Raw genomic sequence first — 8,765 nt, forward strand, 5'->3', positions numbered from 1 at the left:
AGGGGACTAACCTGTATAGATGCCTACACAGGCAGTGGATGAGTTAGAGGGAGTGAAATTATCGTGAAATAATCTGCTTTTTGGTTTTGCAATCTTAAATGGTATTACTTTAACTATGAGCTATTAACTCCAATCACCTGTGCGTTGGGGTGGGAGACCACAAGTAAACATCAAATGAATCTGATTTCCTTGGTGGGTCTGGCTAAGAAGTTGGGACGGGTGTGCCTTTGCTTAAGGAACATAACATATGAATACATTATGACTTTTCTTTAGTTGTTATTTCCTCTACTGTGTGAAAACTATAGTGCATATTCAGTCTATTGTCAGATCAGGTGTTTGTCTTGATTATTATAATAGACACTAGAGGCCCAGTGCACGAAATTGGTGCACTGGTAGGGTCCCTAGTGGCTGCCGGTTGCCGTCCAAGTACTCCCTCCCTTCCCCTGGCTGCCTGCTGCCACCGCCACCAGCCTAGGCCTAACTCCCTTCCCCTGGCCAGCCCCACCCCCTGGTCAAACTCCCAGATGACCTCCAGGTTGAGGGGACAATCTGCATACTACACTTTTATTATATAGGATGATATGATTAGGTTTGTTTCTCCTTTTTTCTATCTAGCCCAAAATGACCAATCCCTTAACACCCTACTGCTTTTCTGTGAGAAATAGCATGCTATAGGGTCTCTGGAGTTGAATGTTGGCTTTTCTGAATGTCTATATCCTCAATCTTTGTTTCTGGATTTGCTACAGTAATTATTGTTTTCCTAGAAAGCAAAATAAAGGTAGCATTTGAGCGATTAGAAGTATAACATTAAATTGTTGTCAAAGGAACCAGTTCTTATATTAGATATAAAATATATCAAATATATCTAATCTAATATTACATATATATATATATATATATGATTATTGTTTTTCACCCAGTGTTATGGATATATAACTGATATAATCACTGTATGAATTTCAGGTGTACAATATAAGGTCTTACTTACATATATTGTAATATGGTTACCACAATAAGTTTATTGTGTTTATCCACCATCTCATATAGATGCAATACAAAAATGGACATTTTTTTCTCATATAATGGGAACTTTTAAAATTTACTCTCCTGACAACTTTTATATAAATCATACAGTTGTGGAAACTGCAGTCAACATGTTATACCTTATACCCTTAAGTGCTTATAAATCTTTACTTATTGACCACTTTCCTGCAATTCCCCATTTTTTGTTTAACGTAGAGTGACTCTTATTCTAGCTCTAGTCCTCAGACTCCTCTTCTACGACATGTAGGATTTGGATCAATTTGTTACTAGCCATCTTTTATCTCTATGCATATGGTAAATATTAATTTTATTCAGCAACCACGAAATAAGATATATCCAGCTCAGTCCATTGTGAGGAGATGAAGATGCCTTTTCTCCCACACTATATGGTGAGTGTAAATATTGCAGAAAATCCATCAATTGCTGAAGAGCCAATTTATTTTGAAAATTCATTAGTATTATTTGCTCAATGTAATAAAACTTGGTGTTTTATATTTCTCAAACGAGGACTGTATTGTAGCTATGTTATTTTGATATAGTAATATTTTTGTTCCACAAATCTATAGAAAGGCAAGGACTCATTGTGGCACAGTACAGACCTGGGTAGTAGTGCCTTCTTGGCAGTGTATTAATAGCACATTAATGTACTAGTCATAGAATTTACCTCTTTCTTTTCATTTTATTTATATTATTGAATGTCTACATCAGATTATAATTATGTCACTAAATCTCAGGACCATAATGCATGCCAATTGCCTGACTTGAAATCAAATCTACAAAAGCAAGTTTTATTTAAGGAGGATTATTGAAGCTTGAAAAATACCTTCCTGAGAGTATTTAGGCTGCATAAAATGGGACAATAAGTAATGGTTGGTCTCAAAATGTTTTTGATATTATCCTTTTGTAATGAAATTGGTTTTCATAGTACACTATCAAATCATTTCAATAAGAGAGAAAGAGAACGAGAGAAGGAGGAGGAGGAGAAAGAAGAGAAAAAGATTTTTTATTTTCTCAAGTGTTCCCTTTATTTTTTAAAATTTGTATTGTTGAAAGTATTACAGATGTCCCCCTTCTCCTCCCCAATGACCCCCTTGACCCCATTCCTGACCCCCACCCAAGGCCTTCAATAAACTATTGTCTTTGTCCATGGGTTATGCAAATAAAATGACAATTAGGAGTACCTCACACATCACACTTCACACCTCACACCTCACACCTGCCAGAATAAATCAACAAACAACAAGTACTGGGGAGGATGTAGAGAAAAAGAAACCCTAGTACACTGCTGGTAGGAGTGCAGAGTGGTGCAGCCATTATGGACAACACTGTGGAGTTTCCTTAAAAAATTAAAAATGAAACTGCCATTTGACCCAGTTATTCCACTTCTTTTTGTACCTTTAAGGGCTGGAGTGTTGATAATAGTAATAAAATGTACTTATTTGTTTAACAAAAATTTGCTCATCATCTCATATGTACCCGGCACTTCTAAGAAACAGATACATAAAATATCACCCCAACTTGAAAATCATAGTGTCAATGGATGTGATGGTTAATTTTATGTGTTAACTTGACTGGGACATGGGGTGCCCAATATTTAGTTAAACATTTTCTGGGTGATTCTGCATGAGATTAGTGTTTGAATCAGTAGAGCAGTGAGCAGAGCAGATTGCTCTCTCAGGTGTGGGTAGGCCTCATCCAGTCCACTGGAGGCCTGAAAAGAACAGCAGTTGGAGTATGAAAGAAAGAAAGAAAGAAAGAAAGAAAGAAAGAAAGAAAGAAAGAAAGAAAGAAAGAAAGAAAGAGAGAAGGAAAGAAAGGAAGGAAGGAATAACTCTCTCTCACTGCCTTTAAGCTGGGATAGTAGTATTTTCCTGGGTTTAGACATTTAGACTGGTACCCCATTGGCTCTCCTGAGTCTCAGGCCATGGGTCTCCAACTGTAACTCTACCACCAGCCCTTCTGAGTATACAATTTGCAGATCAAGGACCTCTTAGTCTCCATAATTAGGTGAGTAAATTCCTTATAATAAATCTACTATTTATATCTATCTATCTATCTATCTATCTATCTATCTATTCTATAGATACCTATATTTATTATCTACCTATCTATCTACCATCTATTTATCTATCTATCATCTATCTATCTATCTATCTATCTATCTATCTATCTATCTTATTCATTCTGTTTCTCTAGAGAACCCTGACTAATACAAGGGAGTACAGATGTATATAATCTTAGCCCTATGTCAATTATTACTTGTGAGTCATGTGATAACAGATATAGAGTGCTTTAGGAGTCCATTTGATGGACCAGTAAAGGAAGGATCATGGAGAAGTTAACACTTGAGGTGACTTTTTTTCTTTTTTTTTTCCAGGCAAAGAAAGTGGGATATTATGTCCTAGGCACTGAAAATGAAAATAGGGGTCATTTGCTTTATTGATTTATTCAAAGAGCAGAGAAAAGTTAGGAATGACTAGATTGTACACTGTGTATGGAGATAGCAGAAAGGTGTGTGGGACACCTGCAGAGTGAAAAGGCTGTAATCATACTCCATCAGGAAAGCATGACATGCTGGAACCGAATCAAATCAGACACACTTTTTTGGAAACTGAGCACCATTGCTTGGTTGCCTATAAGAGATAATCTTCTCTTTATCAGTTACTGAGCATTCTGCTTCTGTAAAATATTCTTCAACTTTCCTTTATACCACTGTCCCTACACTAGCTCAAAACACTGTAATTCTTAACCGGATCACTGCACACACACCCTAATTCTGCCAACACCTTGATGTCAGCCTTGAGAGACCGTCAGGAGAGCACTAAGATGACTCCTTCCTGACTCCTGACCAACAAAACTGTGAGATAATACATTTGCATAGTTTTAAACCACTGAAATTGTTACAACAATAATACACTGCTATCTGGTTTTTACCCAGAAAGTTAACTATCTAGTTTGTGTTTTTAAAAACTAACGTAATTCTCAATGGGGACACATTAGGGAACACTGCAGACAAAGCCAGAGCCTATAGTCATGGTATTTTGGATTCTGGTGGTGACAGTAGAGATACGGAAGTGCTTGGATTTAACCTTGGGAAGTAAGGGCTTCCAAGCTGGTGATGCATCAGACATTCAAGGGGAGGGGAAGTGACATGTCCACCGTCATTCTGAGGTGCTGGGCTTATAAAATTAGTGAATGCTGTTTTCAGCCAAGGAGAAGGGAGTCTATAGAGATCAGCTGCGTATGAGGAAAAAAATAACTATTTATCTTTTCAAATATACATCTCCTGAACTAGTTCCCTAATGTTCTTTATTTTGAGCTGAAAAATGTTCCAATGCCTGTATTATATTTCAACTTCTGAAAATAACAAATTTGCCCTTGGTTCTCCACAAAAATTAAAAACTCTTTAAACTCATTCAATCCTGAAATGCACATCTGCAGACTAATTACTAGAAGAGAGGAAATGTTCTTTTTAAATATGCAGGATGACATGTTTATCCAAAGAAATTTTCCCTGAGTACACTTACCTGTGGGAAATGTTACGGGAATCAAGCCCCTGGTGCCATTTATCATCATGGTCAATTTTCCAATTTTCTGAGTTGAACAGTTCAGTGCCCATCAAAACATGAGACTATTTCACCTGGCTTTGCTTGGCATATAATGAAGTAATGATATGACATGGCATGATATGATATGATGTGATGTGATATGGCATGATGTTATATACTATATGTGATATATATCTATCACATATATATATCTATCACATATATATATATATCTATCACATATAGATATATATCACAGTATGTATATATGTATACCTATGATGCTATATACAATGTTTTATTGGTCACAGCAACTCTGTCCGCTTTTGCCATCTTGCCACAGAGCAGAGAGCCTTAGTGGCAGGAGACTGCAAAGCGTAAGCAAATTCTCACTAAGGTGCTTTCATTTGAATCATGCACTCACTTGGTGGGGTATGATTGGGGATGTGATGGCTCTGCACTTTGGTTTACGCATACATATGATGGGGATAAAAATAACAAGTACTTCAATGTATTCTTGTTCAGTCCTGAGCTAACACTGCGGGGCTTATCGCCCGGAAAGCACTCAGAGACGGTCCTTTGAGATCATTTGGTTGAACCCATTAAACTGACAGATGAGGAAATTAAAATACAGACAGGTGAACTCCTTTCCCATACTCACGTGCACAGAATCCAGGCTGCCCGAACCCTAACAGAGGACACTGGGATACCGTGCTGCTAATCACTGCCTCGCTTGTGCTTGAGAGTCGCCTAAATGAGAATCACCTCAAATCCAGATTAAAGGGCTTGATCCTCAGAGTTTCTGATTTAGTAGGTTTCTAGCAAGTGATCAGATGAAACTGATGCTGCTGGTTCAGGAATCACATTTTGAGATTTGTGAAGTAGACTGGGAGGCAGTTAAGAGCATTTCAAACTGTGTTAATATCAAGGATTAAATCAATGATTTAAGGTGTAAACTAGATAGGAACTTAATGACCCATGGGCGGTGAGGGTGACGGATGAATGTTGAGATGTCTATCTCAGACAGCTAGGACAATGCTATTAATTTAGATCTGAAAAGTGATAGGAGTAAGTGACTTGGAAGGTGATTGTGGGCTTCATTTTAGATGGGCCAAAGCGAGGAGCCTGTCGCCTGGGAAACAGGAAGAAGTGCTGAACCATCAGTTAAAAGTTTGAATCTCAACTTTGGCCAAAGCACTGAGCTCAAGTTAAAATCTATAGTTGTACTTGCGATGATTGGAAAATGAGGAAGTGCAATAAACTGTGTGTAAATTGAAAAAGAGGAATCCGCACAGGAACATCAATGTTGATAGGGGCACAGAGCAGGAACAATGGAGGAGACTAGGAAATATTTCTCAGAGAGTAGAGTTCAAGCAAGCAGTAGAGTGGATGACAAGAGATAGATTTCATGAAGGGGTGATTTCTATCAGCAGAAACTGCATCTTATAATACAGTTTAATAATCATATATATATGATTTAGAGGTTTCAGTAGCGTAATGGGATGAAGCCATTTGTCTTATCTATGAGTTTGCTGGTGAGCTAAAGCAGCTTAATTAAAAAAAAAAAATAGATACCAGCTCTGAATTTCCTCCAAAACTCCAGTCACGTTCCCATTTGCCTCCTGAACATTTGGATGTCTCACATTTAACGACTTCTTGGGCCTCCTATGTTGATTTGACCTAAAAATTAAAATGGCTCAGAGATAAATTGATTATCTTGGCTCATTCTCAAGCTGACAGTGGTGTGAAAACTCCAAACCAGAGATCTGAAAGCACTTGTAGATCTTTTCTTTCTGTCACTATGCAACCCCAGTTCTTAATCGTTGTCATATTGATTCTGCCTCCTAGCAATTATTATAACCATCTGTACCTTCCTGATGCCACTAGCTTAGGGAGATTTCACTATCACCTGTATTTCTGCAGTTGTCATACTGTTGCTTTTCCTCTAACGCTAGTGCCTTTCAACCTGTCAATCACAAAACTGTCAGAGTGATCTTTCTGAAAGGGAAGTCAGCTCAGGCCCCTCTCCTGCTCAAAACCCACCGAGCTTAGGTAAATTCCAAATGTTTTGTCCTATCGTATGAGGTCCTCCTTTCCTCTCCTGCTTTAGTTTGCATTTCAACCCCCTTTGTCCCTATAAATTATTTATAGATCAAAAGTCCTTATAACTATAAGAGCTGGTATTTATAGTTTCCACTGTGTGTCATAATATGATAAATAACCTGCCTAATTTTTTTTTTAATCCTTGGCTTGTCCCACTATATCCCAGTCCTGCCCTTCCAGGCCAACAACGAGATGAAGATATCAGACACAGTCCCCAAAGCACAGGACCAATTTAAATAGGGCCACACAGAAAAGACAGCCAGGCCTCAGAAACTTAGACCCAGAAGTTCCGTTACTGATTAGAAGTCAGTGGAAGACACAATTTTGGAGGCTGGTAGTCATGCTTGTGATGTTTTATCCTGGGTCAGACTAAAACATCATGAATAATAATATACGGCTTGGGTGAGGACTGGAAGAGGATTTGCATTTCTCAGTTCCATGAATAAACTTCAACAAGTTTTGATAGTATGCATTTTTCATCTGGATTAAAAAATAAGCACAGGATATTTAGGTGAATATCTACATATATAAAAGGCGAATATGCAAAGTGTACCCTCGGGAGTTTGACTGGGAGACTGTGAGTTTGATCACTTGCTATGACATGTGCTGACCACCAGGGGGTGGCATGGAACATGGCAAGCAACCAGCGGTGGCAGCGGGGTGCTGAGGGAGCAAGGGAAAAAGGAGGTGGGGAGGTGGGGAGGCAGGGAACCTGATCAGCCCTGATCAACAGCCAGACCTAGGGACCCTACCCATGCATGAATTTCATGCACTGGGCCTCTAGTATATATACATCCTATATAATAAAAGGCTAATATGCAAATAGACCGAATGGCAGAACAACCAAACAACCGGTTGCTATGTCGTGCACTGACCACCTGGGGGCATGAGCGGAACATGGCGGGCGTCAGCCGCAGCGGGATGGTAGAACAGGTGAGCAGGGTTGCCAGACCAAGGCAGGCACTGGTTGCTGTCATTGGGGTGAGCCTCTGGTGGTTACTGAAAATTCCTTGCTCCCACGTATCATGGTCCTGCCTAGGGCTTCTCCACCTCCCCCTGCTCCTGAGGGGTGATCAGGGCTGGCAGCCACCTCTCACACCTGCTAGGACCCACTGCCGGTGTCAGCTGCGGGTGCAAGTGTGTGCAAGTGGTGGTGGCAGGAATGGGGCTGCTGGCATACAGGGGACCTGGGGACATGGCAGGAGGGGCCGGGCAGGGATGCGGAAGATGGGCCAAGACCCGCCCCTGTGTCCACCACAGCCTTGCAGCCCACAGTTTCCTTTCAAGGTGCCAATATATATATTTGGCTGCTTCAGCTCACCAGCAAACTCATGAATAGAGCAAATGGCTTCATACTATTACTCTAAATCATATATATGTATGATTATTAAACTAAGTCATATATAGAGAGAGTGATGAGTGATGATAATTTACAGATAGATCGATAAAGAAAGATTCAGACAGAATCTTTTATATGATTTTACAATTTCATTTTTATAGCTTTTGACATTTTTCTTATGGAGACAAAATCTAATTGTGAGTTACATATTTCTTAAAAGTATAATACAGTGACTCATATAATCCTCACCCTAATGTTGATTGTTACAAGCTGTCTAAAAGTCTTGATGTCAGGGATATAAGTCTTTTGTTATTCTTCTTCAAAGCTCTTTTGTCTAATTTATGTGGTTTGTATTTTGATACAAGTTTTAGAATCAGCTTGACAGTCTCTGTGAAAAATCCTGCTGGAATTTTGTTTGCTATTTCATGTAATTTAAAAACCAATTGTGGGTGGTGGGCACACAATGCAGCATACAGTGTACATATTATAGAAATGTACACTTGAAACCTATATGGTCTTATTAAACAATGTCACCCTAATATTAATCTATACTAATAAAAGGATAATATGCTAATTAGACCAGGAGACCTTCCGGAAGTCCTTCCAGACAAAGCCATGTGGCGGGCTGAGGCAGAGGTGGTTAGGGGCAATCAGGCCAGGAGGGAGGGCAGTTGGGTGATCAAGCCAGTAGGGCTTAGTTGGGGTGAGCAGGCTGGCAAAGGAGGCAGTTG

This window comes from Myotis lucifugus, unplaced genomic scaffold (assembly GCF_000147115.1).
Source record: "Myotis lucifugus unplaced genomic scaffold, Myoluc2.0 scaffold_233, whole genome shotgun sequence".
Classification (NCBI taxonomy): Eukaryota; Metazoa; Chordata; class Mammalia; order Chiroptera; family Vespertilionidae; genus Myotis; species Myotis lucifugus.